Source organism: Lissotriton vulgaris, chromosome 3_1 (genome assembly GCF_964263255.1).
Source record: "Lissotriton vulgaris chromosome 3_1, aLisVul1.2, whole genome shotgun sequence".
Lineage (NCBI taxonomy): Eukaryota > Metazoa > Chordata > Amphibia > Caudata > Salamandridae > Lissotriton > Lissotriton vulgaris.
This window is the reverse complement of record NC_141689.1, coordinates 2,054,634,166-2,054,654,008: the sequence shown is the minus strand read 5'-3', so window position 1 is coordinate 2,054,654,008 and position 19,843 is coordinate 2,054,634,166. Positions and strand designations below refer to the sequence as shown.

At 39.6% G+C, this 19,843-nt stretch overlaps 1 protein-coding gene across 4 annotated transcripts in view; it reads right to left on the bottom strand.

Annotated features, from left to right (window-relative positions):
- Positions 1-19,843, bottom strand: part of MTUS1 (microtubule associated scaffold protein 1) — a 1,045,260-nt gene that overhangs the window by 802,930 nt on the left and 222,487 nt on the right. The window contains exon 1 of one of the 4 annotated variants that reach the window (XM_086962578.1): positions 9,533-10,114. The exons of 2 other annotated variants lie outside the window; for them this stretch is intronic. The gene's annotated coding sequence lies outside the window, so the exon portion shown is untranslated. Of the gene's footprint in view, positions 1-9,532; positions 10,115-19,843 lie in introns of those variants that run through there. One more of the 4 variants, XM_086962576.1, reaches the window with a different exon arrangement.

Here is a 19,843-nt window from a genome sequence, read left to right as displayed (position 1 = left end):
CAGCATCAATGGTCCCCTGCTCATTAACACTGTAGTACATAACTAAAATAGATGCGGTATATCTGACCGGTATACAGTCTTGCTGTGCACAAGCCTTGGGGATGACCCCATCCACAAGTGAGCCAAATCTAAGAAACTAAAGTTCTTGTGTTGAAAGCACAAGTTTAATGCAGCCAATATAAACTTAAAGTTGTAACTTTCAAATGTTGAATCCAAGAATACAAAACCATCAATGTTGACCATTGAACAAACTTTGATATACTTGCGTCAAAACGTGCAAAGACCACATCTCACACTCCGTTCCAATGCATTTCAGGCATCACAGTGCCTTTCATCGGGAAAAGAAGCTAAAAATTGTTAACATTGATAAAAGAATCAGCCAAAATAAATGTATACAACTGAAATGTTTTATTCTCTAAATTATGCCCCAAACGCTCCCCTTCGATGAAAAAAACACAGTAGCCCCCAACAACAGATTGTTGAAGTACTTCCATGTCCCAAAAAACATCTAACACCAGCTCATCCCAACCCAATCCATGAGAAAAAAAATTGTAAATTCGCAACCCCCAGGAAGTCCCAACATGGAAACAAATACCGGACAAGTTAAATGCTCGAAATGAACAAAAAGGATGTAAAAAAATGTCAAAAGAATTATGCAAGGAGGAATGTCCATTCAAATTAAAATAATAACATTACACATATACACAACAAAAGCAATCATCCACCAACACGACAATCTTTATATCATCAACCAAAGCACCAAGAAACAATTCTCCTGGCTATACGAGACCACGGTAAAAAGCATGCCATATAGTCTGTAATTGAGATAGAAAGGTAGAAAGGTTGCAGTATGCAACATTTTTATCCAGAAAGCTTTTCTCTGCAGCATCCATTTATTATTGTCAATATCTTTGAACATTTACACCACTTTCACAATCCGAAACCAAAGCGGACTGACATTGTGTTTAACTTCTAGCCATGGGTGGTAACAAATGAGGATTTCAAATGCAGGCGAATATTACTTTTAGGTTTACTTATTCTCACTCTGATTTCCCAAGTTGTTGTGCCTATGCATAACAGGCCACCAGGGGACTTGAAAGAATAAATACATTTGATAGCATTATAAATAGACAAATGTTTAACAGAGACTTCTTGGCAACTAACGGGATGAGTCAAATGTTACCGATGATGATGTTACAATGAGTGAAATTTACCACGTCTAGATGTGCATTTATTGCCCATAGCTCATGACTTGGTTTACTGGTGTTTCAGAATGTATTTACAGCTTTTTGATTGTTGGTAGGCAAACAAAGGCCTTTCCAAAAAAAGATCTTCAAAGTCTTTTTCACTTTGTAAAATGTTCCACCTTTTTGGAAATTATATTCTTAATTTGTCTCGAAGTGGTAGAAAACTTTGAAACAAATGTGAATCTAGTTTGTGGTTGTTTCGAGTGTAGCTCTAGCAGTGATGATCTATTTCTGATTTGTAGTCGAGTTATCAAGTCTTTTAATCAGTGTTTCAGGTTAATATCGATTAGAAAAACGCTCAACATATTCTTGCAAAGAATGTACTAAGAACTTTGTTAAGATGTTCTTCTTTTAATTCTCATAAATTGAGAATGAGATGCATGTTTTTAAGAGCAGTGGAAATACAACAGGATGTTATTCCTGTCCGTACTTTTTCAAATCAAACGTGTTTGCAATGAACTTCCCGCGTCTATATCTTAACATCTAGAAAGGTGATCTTGACTATCTATGGGGAGAGAAATCTGAATATGGGGATTTCTGCTATTCAGTTCAACAATGTTCTCCTGTAGGCTTTGATAAAGCTTGTACCATAAAATAAAGATATCCTCTATGTACCTCTGGTACATTCTCAAATGTTGTCTCCAGGTTTCAATATTGTAAATAAAATCGGATTCAAATTTAGCCATAAAAAATTAGCAGGAAGGCCCATCAAATCCCATTGATGTGACATTTTTTAAAGAATGAAACTGCCTTGCCAAAGTAGCTGCGCTACATACAAAAATGTAAAAGCTTAATAGGAAAACTTTGTTCGCTTGTAAATCTCCAAGTCTCAACAAAGCCCATTCAATGGCCTCAATTTCATCCTCATGGGAAATTGATGTGTAAAGAGCATCTCTCCCTATCCGTATCATTCAATGACCCAGAGTTATTGCAGTTCTCACCACTAATGTCATGCTTTCACGGAGACCACTGCCCCCTTTGAGAGGGGGGGAACCTCCAACCACTCAAGCCATCCTACCCTAATCCATAAAGGTCAACCAGGTATTCTTAAACACTTCTGTCTGTTCCATTCAGTTGGCGATAATTAATCGGACAGGGTTATTTGGCATCGCCTGTGGGTACGCCTGGAGCTCCCTGTCTGAGACTGGGCATCCATGTCCCCACCTGGTTGCCCAGCCGTCTGCAGTTTCTCCAGACGGAACCCCCACATCTCCAGATCCCAGTCAGCATTCTCATCAGCGCGATACAAGCGTAAACGTTGCTCCTCTGCTGGAAATCGTATCTTTCACATATTACCTCATTGCCTGAGCAACAGATTGAAAGAAGCAATTGACGTATTTTCCGAAGGGTTCATGAAAAGAGCTGGATGTCGCTATATTCGGTCTAAAAGGGGGGGGGTCAATCAGATTCTTGTGAATTATTTGTAGCCTATACAGTTACTGTCTTTTTGAAAATGGGGTAGTAAAAAAAAAAAAATGTTTTCAGTAATCCATTCCAACTCCTTAGCCCTATTCAAAAATCACATCCAGAGTGTTCTCGAAAGATTACATAGAATCTTCCAATTTTATATAAAATGCTTTCATCTTTGACATGTGACCCTGCTTTGGGTTCATAAAAATATGTATTCACTATAACCAATCCATCACCCTTATCTGACTGAGAGAAAATGTATTTAGTCATTTCCAGCTAAGGATTTTAATGTGTTCCATTCCAATTTAGATCAATTCAATTGGACTTTTTGCTTAACTTCAGTTTACACAAATCTTACCACACCAAAGTTTCAAACGTGTCTAATACTTTATGAGAAATTGGGGAAAATAAGGTACTCTTGGGTTTTACGTCTTTGTAACCAACGACTGCAGACTCCGGACATGAATCTGGTAAAGTGAGGGGGGAAAAAGTAGTTGAGTCTGCGATTAAGCATTCATTTAAACATGGCTATTTCCGTTTCCAACTTGTTATTTTGTTAAGAGGGAACAAAGAATGTTCCCTTAACACTTTTAGTTGGTGTCGTTGATGAAAGGCACTGTGATACCTGAAATGCACTGGAACAGATTGAGTAATGTGGTTTTTGTGCATTTGGACACAAGAAAATTATATGTTCTTTAATGTACAGCATTTTCTGTATTTTTGGATTCAACATTGTAAAGTTACATTTTTAATTTGATATTGGCTGCATTAAACTAATACTTTCAACAGAATTACTTTTGTTTCTTACATTTGGATAAATTTTGAATGGGGTCAACCCGAAGGCGTGTGCGCAGCAAGCCTGTATACTGACCATATATACAACATATTTTACAAATTTATTTATACCATTTATTACTATTCTTGAGTGTCGGAAGGGCCATGATTCAACAGTTAGGTCGTTATTCCCCTCCCCAAACAATGGTAATAAATACCATATCAGACTTTGGACATTTGCATGCATTGTTTATGGCATGCTGCATTCTTTTGACCACTAGTCCTAAACAAATGAGTTGTTTTTTGTTTTATATAGTGCAAACTCGACATGAAGCTATCAGTGCGCTTTACGTGAGCACCAATTGCCTTACAGATCGACACATTCGTTATTTTTGGTTAGGCACTGGGAGATAAAGTGATTTGCCCAGAATCACAGGATGCCTTCCCCGAGACTCTAAGCCAGTTCCCCAGGGTCAAAGTCTGCTGCTCTAGCTGGTTCTCCACATCCTTTACCCTTAACCCTGATCAGAGTACAAGGGGTAAATATGTACAATTAGATAAAATCCTACTATCTAGGACTTGAATACACCCCCATTGTTTCCTTTGTACAGACAAGCATTATTTTCTCAAGTAACTTAGACTGTAGTGTGGCAGAAAGGTGAAATGTCAACTTTGCAGCGAACAAATGTATGTATCTGCACTTATTAGTGTGTGTTTTTCAAATAAAGTGCTATTGGGCCACATTCATTTTCACTGGCATTGTATTAATACTCAACACCACCAAGTTAAATTATGGATATTTTTGCTGGGGGAAAAATGCTGAAATTTGCCAGCTCTGGTAAGCTGTGCAACCATAACTTGCTACCAATCCACTACTGATGGCAGTGTAAACACTGGCAGGAGTTTTATAGTAATGGTGTATGGTGCTACTGTGAGGTACTTTTGTAGTGATGATAGATGGTGATGCAGTGGTGAGATAATTAAACAATGCTGTGGGGAGAGCAGGCCTTGAGGTGGGAGAGCAGGCCATGAGGTAGTAGAGCATTAGTGTTGAGGGAAGAATAATAATTTGCTAGTAGAGGGGGGCACTGTGCTGGCAGTCCTACAGGAGCTTAAATGGAAATAGTTTCCTTTATGAGGGGGGGAACAGTCTCAAAAGTATGAGGATATTGAAACATTGGGGGCCGTGATCTCCATGCTCTCCTTAAAGAGAGACATGTTATCACTCATGGGTTCCTCTGGTGGGTAGAGCTTCTTGTAGTTCTACTCTCTCCAAGCAAAGTTGTAGTGTTATTGCTTGCTTGCCCCCAAACAAGATTGAAGGTTTTATTGCCTGCCCATGATTTTACAATTTTGTCCTGCTGTCGCACTGAGATTACTTCAAATTATGTAGCTGTAGAGCATACACTGTTTCAGTGAGCAAGGGTTTCTACACTACAAACGTATTTTTACCTGTACTGATGAAGAGCCTTAAAAACACTCCCATAGTGTCGAAGCGTTGATATTACTCTTCCCTTGGACTGTCCCTCCTCTTTAGAGGAATCTTATGAGACAGTCCTCATATTCAGACAGGGTTTCAATTTGTATTCTTCAATGACAGCTATTCAAATCATTGGTATCTTTCGTTCACATTCAAGACGTTTTCTCAACACTAAAAGCATATTTGACAAGCCTGATTGTTGCGCTGTCCCCACACCTATGAATCATTTACCTAAGATGCCTAAATATACAAATGTATTGACTACTTAAGTAAATAGTGCCGTGTTTTTGCTGTAGTTGTTTACAGAATGTTTTTGTAACACAAAATAATTTAAAGTAACCTTTCGGACAACGTCAAGTTCCCTATACTGTATTTTTTTAAAGTTGTAGGTAACCTTTATTGTAAGTAGTTAATTAAAACCGGTTACAAAATACATTTAACTAAAGTTCAATTGTACAAAATCAATCTGTACGTTAAAAGTTTGTAAACGTGATTAACAAGTGCATGGTAAAAAAAAATCTTTTTTTAAAGATTTAAAATGTCTTGTTTTTCAAATTACACCAAAAGGAAGCAGTATTTATTTTCCAATTATAATAATTCAGGTTCTTAGGTATGCAGGGCGATCCCGCTTCATTTACTGTACACCTGGAGATGAGTCGAGGCTGAAGACAACTCAAAAAGCCTTTAGGAACGATTGGAAGGATTCATTTGAGTGTGCAGGAAGAGGGAAAGGATACTACTGATATCGGAGAGTAGGGAAGTCACTGGTTTCACAAATCATACATCCTACTCTTCCCTAAATTAAGCCAACAGCGTGAGTCAAGGAGGAAAGCTATGGAAGTGGTGAAAACAAAATATCTCAACGGCGTGGGTCTGCCATTAGCAACCAAGCTGAAGGTCTGCTTAAGAGAAAATAACTACAATGTAGATGGAAAATGGGATGTTACCTTAAAATAAAGTTACAAGAAGAACATCCCACATGAAGAGATGGATGAGGAAACGGGGTAATTAAGAACTTTGAACCTTCTTGTTGCCTTGAGATCTTCACATATCTACAGTTATTTTTTGTCTGCATCATGTTTTTGTGCTCCTCAGGGTTGTTGCCTGGTAAAAATCAGTAGCTTTCAATTGTATCTCAGGACAACTAAGCAATTCTGACTTACACAATATTGGCTTTGGCAATGCTGTATGCTTAAAAAAAAATAAATAATAAAAAACAAGCACTGGCTGAGCCAATAGGTCTTATCTATGCAAGAGCCATTAGCTTTGCCAATGTGCTAATGTGTTTTAAGCCATGTTGTACATCAGCATGCTTGCTGTCTAGCATAGCTAAAAGTTTGCAGAGAGGAGGGGAGCAGAGTGGAGGACGCACATTGTCATTACAGACAACACATTTTCAAATTAAATGACTTACCTTTGCAAAGTCATGCAGTTTTACTGTTGAACTATAGAATGCAGAAACAACATGTGGAAAGGGCATCAACTAGTGTATTCATTTCTTTTGATCGTATTAAATATTTATTTTCAACACACTTGAGAACTACAAAAAGAGTGATTTATTTGTGCTGTCCTAATAGGGATATATTCTGAAATAGTTGCACAGTTAATTTAGACATTTAATTTTGCTGTGTGCTTGAAAAAAGCCTTTCCTTTCACAGACTATCAGATAAATCCTCTCACTTTGAAGTCCGAGAAAGAAAAATAAACACCAAGCTGACTCAGAAGGCGGAGCCTGGCATTTGACCTCTGTTTTTGATTGCACAAAAAAATATGATAAGATAAGAACATTTAAAGACCTGTTTACAGAAAGCATGCGCTCGTGGAAGAATACAGTAAACAGGTAGGTTCCACAGGAGGGGCTAACTCAAGTTTAACAGTCTAAAACAAACCCAGCAAAAAGAAAGCAAGCAACTGTGAGTTATAAATCACAAAGTCAGTGATAAGTAAGCAATGGCCAGAATGCATTCCGAGGGATGATTTCAGAATGTGCCCATAAAGTCTTCAGCAAAACAGACAGATGTGCTATCTGGTAGACTTCAGCCTAAAAAGGAGCAATGATATGGCACCTGTTACCTGTCGCATTATTCTGTAGGTTTGCACATGCAGCCATCATTTTTTTGCTTTTTTAAATGACTCATCTAAGATGGTGGAAGCCACTTTGATGAGTAAATAAAAAAAACAAATTATGTGTATGAAAGTACTTTTGATATAGCAATACGCCCAACAGCAAAAAACTTCCACTGCCTCAAAAAAACACGAAAAAAATATAAACTTGAAACACCTGCACTGGACAGAGGAGTGAGTGAGGAGGAGTGGGAGTGAAATAAAAAAAAGCCAAGTTGGGAGAAGAGGGGAATAACAGCACATAAGAAGTGAGTTACAGAGTACAGGTAGGATATGCACACAAGCAAGAGCTGCACAAAAGGGAGATCGCTACAGAGAACGCAAGGGGAGGGCAACAGGTGTTTGGGGAAGAGAATCAGTACATTCAAGAGAGCTATATAACATATGCACTCATGGAGTGCATAAGACAAAAAAGTGGTTTCCTAAATGTGAGCAGTGGTATGAAAGAAGTCAGACAACAGGAAAGATGGTAGAGAGACTATGCTCCAGGAGAGGAACAAACACAGGAAGGGGAAGGCAAGCCATTTAATAAGAAACAAGCATACGAGAGCGAGGATACAATCAATAGTAAACAATAAGTAGGCTCCAAGCCCAATGTAGGTTATCAGTAAGCAAAAACAAGCATTTCGCAAACCAGACAGCTTGAAATATTTAGTAGAAGAGGCCAAAAAAATAAGTCCCTGAAATTAAGCAGTGGAAAAAGACAAATCATACCATCCGAAGATTGTAAATAAGAAATGCTTCAGGGCTGGGTAAAAAAAGAATATGGAGGAAAGCCATTGAATAAATAGTAAGGAGGCGAGGTAGACAAAGCTATCCAACCAGGAGCAAAGGGCTGACCCTAAGCACAGTGTATACACTTCAATGTATGAGAGACAATAGGTCTAAGACAAAAAACATCTAAAGCTATCTGTAGGCAAGACCTAATAAAAAGCCTTCAAGCATGTTTAAAAGTGTCTCACAGAGATATTGGATGTTAAAAAGGCAACAAAACTTCCTCTCTACCAGGGAACGTCCGTAATTAACACATTTCATCAATTCACTGTTAAATTTCAATTTCATGTTAAGAGAGGCGACACAATAATAAGACTCCATTTGACAATCCGTGGTAAAAGCCAAGGCTCGTGGGATCAGCTCACACGAATGACATTAGATAACAGAAAAATATGATTAACTAGATATTTGTTAACACTCCTATTTCAAGCCAAGGTTAAACAAAACTTGGCAGCGCATAGCATGTACTGGCAGGGCTGAACAGCCACTTCATAGCCAAACGAGAGAACATTTAAGTAAGTTACTTAAGCTTGAAAGGGCAAACTAGTTAAGTCCGAACAAGAAATAACCCGTCACATTACATTACATCTCCGATGACAGGCGAGGGGATCACATATCGCACTGTACACGCACACTGCGCCACGTGCATCAAAAAATAAACACAGGCGGAGAGGGCTGGGTAGGACCACCCACAGTCACTGCTTCAAACACAACTGAAATAATCCCCATTCTCGACCGAATGTACAACCTACATGCCTCACACACACGTCTCCCTCCCCCCAAGCCACTGTTGCCAGCACCGCATAACACATAAATGTATATATATATATATATATATATATATATATATATATATATATATATATATATATATATATACATATATATATATACACAGTACACATTCGTAAGGCATTCAAATCAATAAAGAGCGGTACCATTAAGTGTAAGCAGCTTCAGCCTACAGACCCGAGAGGGGGCGTGGTCATTCCAGAGAATACGATGGGTCGTTTCCTCTTATAGACTGCCCACGCACACACATCCCTGTACAGTACTGGATCTATACACCTAAGGACTCGGATCAAAGCGAGTCGTAGGGCGCGGATTTATAGCTCCACTTTAAAGCCAAACGTTAGTTTCCGCAGTTTACACTCGTTGTTCACCTGATAATAGAAGTGCTTATTTCTATAGCTGGATGGGCACCTTACTCACAGTGGACAGCCTCTCTATAACCAAGCTTTAAAGGACAACATAATGCACGCTGGGAAATGTAGTCGGTTTCCCTCCATTGAGCCAATAATAGAACTCACCTGATGAGCCTAACACAGGAGGCCGGACATGCAGTGCTGTGGAGTCTGGTGCTGACCTTCCTTTCGGGGGGAGAATCCCGAAGTGAACTACATTTATTAACGTGCTATGTATGGCCTGGCAGCAACACACTGGCGTTTATTGTGCGTTAAAAATGCTTTCCTCAAGTAAACACAATTTATTACGGTTAAAGTGGCTAAACTCAAAATAAAACTTCATCAAAACTAAGAAAGTAATCTTCACAGGCACAAACACGAATCGCGGTGCACAATGACCTTTGCAAACGGAAGAGCCACCGGTTCCCAGAGAAGTCACACTGCAAAGGAAAACGGCCCCGCGGCGCTGGCGAGCAGGCACACTACAGGCAGAGACCGCTACGCACAGGCTTGTAACATCACATGGAACAGTCTCTCACCTGCACCGCTTCACGGAGTAAAACAGATCTGAAACTTGTAAAGTGCGTGTTCAGGTCCGTAATGTAGGTGGCAGGCCAGGAGGGGGCGCGTCTTTGTAAGAGTAACACAAACCATGCCGTGAACCACAAGAGTTTGGAGCAGACACACAGTGCAGCGAGTCCTCCCGGGAGATGTGCGTGTACAGAGCCAGTTCCAGCAGCCGAGTCCCGTCCCGCAGAGATCCGTCCCGGGGCCAGAGGCTGTCCCTGGACCCCCACGTCGCTCTGTTCAGTGTCGTGGGCCCCGGCCGTCCCTTTCCAAGCCCAGCCCCGCTCTCCCACGGCAGTTCAAGGTCCGCGGCGCTGGGAGCTGCAGCGCTTCATGGCCTGACCAGGGATGGGAGGGACCTCGACTTGTCAGCCTGAATCAGCATTCCACGTTGCCTAGCAATTACTGCGAGAACCCGATCGGCCTGCGGTTAAGGAAACCGCAAAGTGTAAAAAAGTTAAAGACTTTCCAAGATCTTAATGCCAGAAAGAATAAAGAGTATAAAACATTTTTTAAAAAGGCAAACCTCAGAAGAGGGGGAGGTGTATGTCGTGACTAATGAGAACTTAATCGGATTCACGTGTACCGCTACCTCAATTTCCGAAGTCCATCATGCGTCACGGAAAACTACACACACACACACACACACAAGGAGCAGTCGACGTGTCTCGCGGGTACGAGGGCCTGGTACATCTGTGCCAGCGTTTTAGTCCCATAACTTTGTTTTCAGGCACTCAGGGGACATGCAGCTCCCGTCCCCCGTCGTCAGCAGACAGCAAGTGATGCGCGAGAAAAAAAAAAGCCAGGAATGGCTGCACACTTCACACCCGACGGGACAGCAAGGCAGTGTAACACCCGTGCCCTGCCCGAGCTCCGCAGCCACTCGGGCCGAGGAGAGGTTTCGCATGCTCGTGAAAAAAAAACGCATTAGACAATACTCCTAAGCAAAGGCATTAAAGATACATTTGAAGGCCTCCCTCCTGATTTATTAATAACTTCGGGATCAACATCCGTAAACAATGAATGACATTTAACACCGCAGGCAGTGCCAGACACGAGGCAGACACAGGCCTGCGGCAGATTAACCCCTGTGTGACAGCCCCCAGCAGCTCCCCTCAGAGGCCAGTACCCACCTACCAGAGCCGGAAACGTCCAAGTATCGACTGGCAAGTTGACGAGGGCTCTAATTTAAGGAATCGATTCCTGGGACGTGTTTACATGCCCAGATGCCCTCCGCAAAGACATGCATTTGCTGGTTGAAGGGAGGGGGCTAAACAAATAGTACTTTTTGAAATAGTTATCCAAGTCGGAGACATCTTAAGGATTTGGGGGGCATTGGACCAAAGGCATTTTGTGGGCCCCTGTTCATTAATTCTAAGCTGTTCTGATCCTGTTTCAGCTTTTTCATGCCATCTTTGGCCAGTGCACAGGTACATTGATTTAATTTCGAAACGTGTTTGCATCACATATTTAGGCATTGTGACATGCTTTTTTTCAATATTATAATGCAGCAGCAGCTCACTAATATTATTGCAAATAATCAATGGGACCCCCTTCTATTTCTCATATATGAGGTCCTGTTTTGATCTAAAACACGATTTTTTATGTATATTGCATAGTCCTAATACTCACATTAACAATAAATTAAAGGAAAACAGTAATTAAAACAATCTGTTCAAGATTTGTTCAAGGTCATCAGGGCAAGACTGCAGAACGGAGCTGGCTCTGTCAGGGGTCTTCCCGGAAAGCCTGGGTTCCTGGGCCAGGGCCAACTTTGCTCACACCTTAAAACATCTCAGCCAATAGTTTAACATGAACTTTAATATTTTTTTCATGAACACAAAGCGTAGTGATGGACGACGAAGGAATCCAACTGCAAAAGAATCTGAGAGCCTTCATTCCACCCCACAAAGCAACCAAAGCCATACAATAAGACCATCTGCTCTAGGGATGCCCTGCGCTAAATACTGGATCACTAGGAGCAGCAGCTGAAAGGCACTATCTGTGCACGTCATCACCTGTACGGCACAGGCTTACCAGTAAAAAGAGGGCAATAGCCACCGAATGTGGGTGAGTTGGCAGATATGCTCTTTGTTGAGCACGTTCAGACCTGTGAAGCTGCAGGGGCTCTAAGAAGGGGTGAAACAACTGCAAGTCCTAATTAACATTCAAATGGCCTTTTAACCCCTTCAGTGCTCATGACAAGGTCAACTCGTCATGGGTTTTACCTGCCCTGTGCTTATGACGAGTTGACCTTGTCATGAACAATGTGTATCAAGGATCTTCAGCACCCAGCGGGAAAACCCCATAGCAGCCAAGGTGTTAAAGACCTGTGAAACGTTTGGGTGCGGCTCTGTGTGTGCCCGGGATCTGTCTCATCCCGGGCTGCCACACACGACGGGGGGGCGGGGCGGGTGCTGAAGCGCGGTGAGTTCAATGGGTGTTGCGCGCCTATATATATATATATATATATATATATATATATATATATATATATATATATATATAACCGACTGGCGGTCGCCAGTAGGTATATATAGTTAGAATTTTCAGAAATCCCTATTAAAAAAAAAAACCTATGTTGAATAACTTTGGCGTTGATGGACGGAATTTGCTGAAATTTTCAGGAAAACGGCACATTTTGTTTCTGAGCGTCCCCTGAAAGTGTGGGGGGATTTCGTCAAGCGGGGGCCGAGAAAAAAGGGGGCTCCCAAAACGTGTTTTTACCATTGAGTTTTCCATAGGGCGGTTGGACTCACTTTTAGCTCGAACGGCTGAATGGATTTCCACAAACCTTGGCAAAATTGTAGGGACTGGTAGCCCGATGTGCCTTTGCTATGTCTCAAGATATATGCTCCAGTGGTTTTTACGACAATTAACTTTGAAAAATATATATTGGGCTACATTGGGCTATATATATGTTCAAGCCCAAATGTAGCCCAATGTAGCCCAAAGATGGCCACCAGAGACAAAAAAAACCAAATGTAGGCCAAATATCAGCCAGATGTAGCCCAACTATAGCCCAGTGACAGAATGTCCCAGAGTGTTCTAAAGAACAACTAGAGCGCTAACAGTCTTACTTATGACAAAAGTATGGCACGCCTGAAGTCATCTTGATTGGAATAAAGTGTTAGCACTTAAAACATTTAATTTGCAAAGGAACAAAGTGAGTGGTTTCATTTTGCCATAGAAATGTTATAGATAGATATATATATGTATATGTATATGTATATATATATATATATATATATATATATATATATATATATATATATATATATATATATATATATATCTATATCTATATCTATATCTATATATATATATATATATATATATATATATATGTATTTATATATATATATATATATATATTACCTACTGGCGGTCGCCAGTAGGTATATATAGTTAGGATTTTTTTGAATAGGGATTTCTAAAAATTCTATGTTGAATAACTTTGGCGTTGATGGACGGAATTGACTGAAATTTTCAGGAAAATGGCACATTTTGTTTCTGAGCTTCCCCTGAAAGTTTGGGGGGTTTAGTCAAGCGGGGGCCGAGAAAAAAGGGGGGTCCCAAAACGTGTTTTTAACATTGAGTTTTCCATAGGGCGGTTGGACTCACTTTTAGCTCGAACGGCTGAATGGATTTCTATGAAACTTGGCAAAATTGTAGAGACTGTTTGCCCGATGTGCCTTTGCTAGGTCTCAAGATATGTGCTCCAGTGGATTTTGAGAAATTAACGTTCAAAAAAATATATATATCTGTGACAGCGTCCCGGTTAGCGCCCTGGTTCGCATACCAGACGCGTAACGGAACTTCGCGAGGAGAAGCGGATTGGCTCTCCGGTGACTCAACATTCTAAACAGTCCGGAGCGGCCGCCATCTTGTCTCTCGGTAGGATCGAGAGACAAGAGGTGGAAATAAACGAAGGGGGAAATGAATGAAAGGGGCAAGGTAGACCCCTCCTGACCCCTTGGATTGATGTGGGGGTTATTAAAGTGCCCCGTGGAGCAAAAAAATAAAATACATTTTTTTTCAATTTTTCGCGGTGGAAGCGCTACCCGGTACGCGAACCGGGTAGCTCACCGGTAGCGTAACTGGAGTCCGCCATCTTGTGTTTCGGACGAATTTAGTCACAAGATGGAGGATAAACAATGTTGGGAATGGGTATAAGGGGGCACGGGAGACATATCCTGACCCCCTAGGTTTTCTGAGGGTGGCTGAGGAGGCCCATATATGTAAAAAAAAACAACTTTTTTTTTCAAATTTTCGCACGGTTAGCGCCCGGTCCGCGCACCGGGTAGAGTTCCGGAAAGCGTAACAAGGGGAAAACCAAGGGAAATAGTAAAATAATATTTTAGAGTGCTTTGAGGTAGGGTAGCTCTGAATAGAGCTGTTGTGTTGTGTGGGTGATGTAAGTACCAACATGTAGGTACCAATGAAGAGTCTAAAATTCAATGTACACCGTCTCCTCTGTAGATATTTTGTATGGTCTAATATGGGTTATTTAAAATGTAAATGTGTGGAAAAGCACTTCATGCTTTAAAGCAATTGTATTTTTGAACTGATTGTTCTTTCCTCTTAGTCCTCCTCTTTGTTTTTTTTTCCCCACACTCTTCTTCAGCATGATAGTTGATAAATTCGTTCCCTCAAAAAATGTATATACATAAAAAAATTATATTAAATACATATAAAATATATTTTTCCTTTAAAAGAAGAATACATTTTACAGCTTTTGATATTTGCTATTAAAAAACCATTGAAATTCACTGAAAAAACCATAGGTTATAGACCATATATAGTTAGGAATTAGCATTTACAAAACCTTGAAAATTCACTGAAAAAACCATAGGTTATAGACCATATATAGTTAGGAATTAGCATTTACAAAACCTTATTTTACTCACACAAAACCATTCAAATTCGCATATATAGTTAGTTGCACTAACTATATATCGCGCACCCGCAATCCACTGCTGATCATGTCACATATTACATCATTCATGGCATGGTCAGTGACATCACTGATGACATCACTGATGACATCTCAAATGACATCACTGATGACATCACTGATGACAACATCCAGTGACTGTATGTTTCTGTAAAGTTAAAATATGTCTTACATATTGAAGAATGAGTGGATGTATAAGTGTCTGGATAAAGGATTTAGTAGGTGCATGACTGACTGTATGAGTGAGTGATTAAATGTGTCTCACTGAGTGCATGGGTTAGTTACTAAACTGTCTTAATTTGTGCATCATTATGTCTGTTGTTCTGTAAACTGCTGCATGTGTTGATCAGTAGCTATATGAGTAACTATATGGGTTATTGATTGGTTGCCCAAGTATTTGTATGGGAGACTGAGTGTGTGGGTGGCTGGGAGGTGTATGACTGTGCATAGATGTGTGAGCAGTTGATTCACTAGATGTATGGGTTCAAAAGTGCATGTGGAAACAGCTGTATGGGCGGTTGACTGTGTGCATGAGTATTGATGAGTGAATGGATATCTCAGTGCTACAAGTCAAAGTAAGTACATATGTAAAACACAGTACATGTGAGAGCTGACATATATAAATAACTGTGCTTAAGAGCCAGTGAATGTGTGAGTGGCTGTATGGATCATTGTGAACTTGTATCAGGGATTGTATAAGAGAGTAAATACGTGTTAGTATATGTTTGAATAAGTAAGGTGTGTATAACTGTATAGTTGAGGAAATGGAGGTGTGATTGTTTCTTTGCATGATTGACTAGGTGTGTGAGTAACTCCATGGATGAGTGACAGTCTGTGAGAGTCTGTTTACACTGAGTGTATCTAAGGTTATATTAGAGTCTGAAGAGGTTCATCGTATTATCACATGAATGATGTCATCAGTGATGTGATCAGTAATGTCAAATGAGATGTCATCAGTGATGTCATTTGAGATGTCATCAGTGATGTCATCAGTGATGTCACTGACCATGTCATGAATGATGTAATATGTGACATGATCAGCAGTGGATTGCGGGTGCGCGATATATAGTTAGGGCAACTAACTATATATGCGAATTTCAATGGTTTTGTGTGAGTAAAATAAGGTTTTGTAAATGCTAATTCCTAACTATATATGGTCTATAACCTATGGTTTTTTCAGTGAATATATATATATATATATATATATATATATATATATATATATATATATATATATATATATATTACCTACTGGCGGTCGCCAGTAGGTATATATAGTTAGAATTTTCAGAAATCCCATAGGGAAAAAATCCTATGTCTAATAACTTTGGTGTTTGTGGACAGAATTGGCTGAAATTTTCTGGAAAATGGCACATTTTGTTTCTGAGCAGCTCCTGGAAATTTGGGGGGGTTTCGGCAAGGGGGGGCTGAGATAAAAGGGGGGTCCCAAAACGCGTTTTTCCCATGTTAATTTCCATAGGGCGGTTGGACTCACTTTTAGCTCGAACGGCTGAATGGATTTGCACGAAACTTGGCAAAATTGTAGGGACTGTTAGCCCGATGTGCCTTTGCTAGGTCTCAATATATGTGCTTCAGTGAATTTTGTGAAATTAACGTTCAAAGTAAGATATATATCTTTAACAGCGCTCCGGGCAGCGATCCGGTTCGCGTACTTTTCGCGTAACGGAACTTTGCGATGCGAAGCTGATTGGTTCTCCGGTGTCTGTCAACATTCTAAACAGTCCGGAGCGGGCGCCATCTTGTCTCTCGGTAGGATCGAGAGACAAGAGGAGGCCAAAACAAAGGGGGAAATTACCATAAGGGGGCATAGTAGATCCTCGTTGACCCCCTAGGTTTTATGTGGAGGTTTTAAAAGGGCCCAGCAGGGTCAAAAAAAAAAATTTTTTTTTTTTTTTGCGTGGTGAGCGCCTAGTACGCGAACCGGAAAGCGTTCTGGGCAGCGTACTATAAGGATAATAGAATGATAGACTTTTCAAATACTGTATGTTAATTGTTTGTTGTTTTTGTTGTTTTTTTTGTTTTCTTTATTTTTAAAGTTTTTTTTTATTTTGATTGTGTTTCATAATCCATTAAACTTTCTAACATTTCAGTGTCAGAAATTTCAAAATTGAATATAGGGTGTAACATGTTCTCATTTTGAAGCAGGTTATCCACTGCTTCAACACATTAAAGTAGTTCCTGGTCTCTACTTTGATCCATGAAATCATCAATTTTTTCTTGGCTGCTCTCCTCCAGTACAATTGAAAATTTAACTTGTTGCTCGCCTTCCATTTTGCCTGAAATTATGATTAAAAAAATATATATTAGTAGAGATAGGGCACTGTTGGGATTAATTTTAGATAGGCAGTTTTTATCAGTGAATTTTTCTTTTGGCAGTGTATAGTATCAGAGTGGAAATAGGACTATAAAAAAGTGTATGTGATTTAACCAAGACAAGTCTAACTCCATTCATAACTATAACAGAGAAGTCTATCTAAATACATACCTACTACAGAGGGATAGTATATATCTATCAGAAAAAGTCTACCATATTAAGTTATAGTGCACAATATACTTCAGTTTTAAAAATAACAACTTACCTTTAGAAACAAGTTGAAGTGTTTGGTAGCTATTCAAATGTGATGTACAACAAGAAGTAGCAGTCAAAATGGCTGTGTTTTCTTTTCTTCCTTTATATATATATTCAGGTATATAACCAATCAAAAGTCAGGTAATAAAAGTAGAAAATGAAAGTAACATTTTCATTGGTTGTCAATTCCAACACTTCAGATGTGTTTTGTGAAGTAATTTACCTCACGGTACTTAGAGAGGTCTACAGGCTAAATGGCTAAATGTAATTTCAATCAAATTTGTGAGAATGAAAGGGATTGTTATGTAGTATGAGCTAATCTATATTTGGTGAGAGTGTCTCTAGTCGTTTTTCTGTAAAGTACTTTCCCACCTTTTTTTTGGTCCGCTTCCCGGAAAGCGGTCCGGTCCGCGAACTAGGAGCGTAACGGGAGTCCACCATTTTGTGTTTCGGTCGAATTAAGGTATAAAATGGAGGGTAAATAATGTTCTGTATGGGTAGAAGGGGGCACGGTACAAGTATTTTGACCCCCTAGGTTTTCTGAGGGTGGCTGAGGAGGACCATATGTGCGAAGAAAAAACTTTTTTTTTTAAATTTTGCGCGGTTAGCTTCCAGTTCGCGTACCGGATAGCGCTCTTTGAGCGTAGTTTGTTGAAAATTACAGAAAAAAGTTAGAAAAAAATAATAATTGTGAGTGATCAGATGAAGGGTAGCTCTGAGAAGAGCTTTTGGGTTTATGGTACATTTAGGTACTTATAAGTATGTACCAATGCACAGTCTTAAATTCAGAATGAAAATTCTGTTGCCCTCATCTGAGAAGTGAACTCCAGCTCCTCTGTAGATATCTTGCATGTAGTAACGCAAGTTATTGTTGTACAAGGAGCCCATTCCATGGTCTCTCATGAAAGCTGAAACAGATTTGTTTACATGCTTCCTCGCTTTCTCAATTTGTGGACAAAATTGGTTGGACCACCTCCATTTCTGTCTTTGGCATATATTTGAATATACCAAGGCAGTTTGAGGAAAAAGTGCCATTAATTGCTCAAAGGTGTCCTTTAAAAGCATTTCCAGACCTACCCCAGTCAAAGTGCCCAAATCATTACCTCCACAGTGCACAATTAACAGGTCAGGTTTTGGCAAATGCATAAAGGTTTTCACCAATGGTATCAATTGGTGACATTTTAATCCTCTTTGGCCCAACCACTTAATTTCCACATCTTGTAAATTGAGGTTAGGTAAATTTCTGTTCTCAGCATACCTTTGAGCCCAGTGGATGTAACTATGTCCAACAATCCAGACCTTAAACATGGTGGGAGAAGGTTGTTCTGCAGTCAGATGAAGTGTGGTAATGAAAGGGCAGTTGAAAGAGTAGGAGTTTGTAAAGAAAAAAAACTGTGGATTTCCAATGCTAATGATTCATTAGCAGTGATTGGTGCATTTCCATTTCTGAAAACAGAAAGTTAGGGTGCATGGATGTGTTCTTTGAAACATGTAATTTGAATGGTCAAGGAAGAAACATTTAATGAAAGATTGCACTGGATACGCAGGTGCACTGAGAGTTCAGAGTTCAATTGAAACATTGTTGTGTGAATTTGCAAACATGAGAGGTCTTCCAGGAGGTGGTTGCTATGGAAAAAAGGCAGAGAGGGCAGAGGGGGGAAGGGTTTTGATTTGAAAAAAGTGAGGGAAGAGTTATGATTGGCTAATATGAGAGATATGTGAAATGAATATCTGTATTTCTGTGCTTTCAATAGCTGCAGCCTCTGGAGTGCATCGTTTTTCTTCTGCTGAAGACAATTTGGTGTATTTCTGAGACTGTTTTCAAAACTCAAAAAGTATTTGCTAAGGTGAGAAAAGATTTATTTAATTTAGATAGAGAATAGTATGATTTAAGGAGAAAATGATGAAGAAAGCTGGGTTTTTAAAATGTGGCTTTGTCTCTAGTGATATACATATAGATTTTGTTTCTTTGAGAAATTGTAATTGCATATTCGGTGTAGCATTCTGGCATGCAGTAACACAAGTTATACAAGCGCAAGTGGGAGCGTATTTACAAGAAACTTGCCCCATGTGGTACGCTTTCCATTTAAAAAGGGAAAAATAACATAATAGACACTCATATGCCTTATAAATATGACCCAAAACAACCTATGAAGCTCTAGCAGTAGATATCCAGAAATGTAATTGATTTCAAAAAATCGTTTTTAAACACAGCATATAAATCAATTGTATACCTGCATTCAAGAGGAAATGACTGAAAATGTCCTTGAGACACATGAAAGCGTTTTCTGGAATGCCCTAGCACCATTGTTTGGACATTATTAACATGGCTATGTAACTCCCACAATCAAAATCTAAATTTGCCAAGGGCAAGTGGGAGCGTATTTACAAGAAACTTGCACCATGAAGAACGCTTTCCATTTAAAAAGGGTAAAATAACATAATAGACACTCAAATGCCTTATAAATATGACCCAAAACAACCTATGAAGCTCTAGCAGTACATATCCAGAAATGTAATTGATTTCAAATAATGACTTACTTCATTGGTAGGCCTTCACATGTATTATCTCCTTTGTTTTCTTCAGTGAAAATCTTATCTGCAACCATGTGTTGGCCTCACCTCAAATAAACAAAATAGGTGATGGACTGAATGTGGATCAATGACACACATTCACCCCAGTCCAAAGATCTGGGCCTAAACAAACCTTTAGATAGGCCACACCTTATCGTCATC